Source organism: Sminthopsis crassicaudata, chromosome 1 (assembly GCF_048593235.1).
Source record: "Sminthopsis crassicaudata isolate SCR6 chromosome 1, ASM4859323v1, whole genome shotgun sequence".
Classification (NCBI taxonomy): domain Eukaryota; kingdom Metazoa; phylum Chordata; class Mammalia; order Dasyuromorphia; family Dasyuridae; genus Sminthopsis; species Sminthopsis crassicaudata.
Window position 1 is genome coordinate 402,734,043 of NC_133617.1, and position 329 is coordinate 402,734,371.

Here is a 329-nt window from a genome sequence, read left to right on the forward strand (position 1 = left end):
CCCTTCTAAAACAGTAGCATAATCCTTAGATGCCATCTCCTTAGTGTATCTATAAGAGGCAGATATGAGTGTGGTACATATGAGCTCTAATGAGAACAACTTGACTGAATTGGAAGAAAGCATCAGTAGTCTAATATTGGAGGGAAACTTAAAAGTCATTTACTCTAACTACCTCTTTTATAAATGAGAAAATTGAGGCCAGAGGACAGTATGTGACTAGTCTAAGGTTTTGGTGGGAGTACCAGACTTTGAGATCAGTTCTGAGACTTCAAGTTCAGCATTGCCTCATGATATCTTCTGATTTTTGTGGAGGACCTATATGGGAGAAA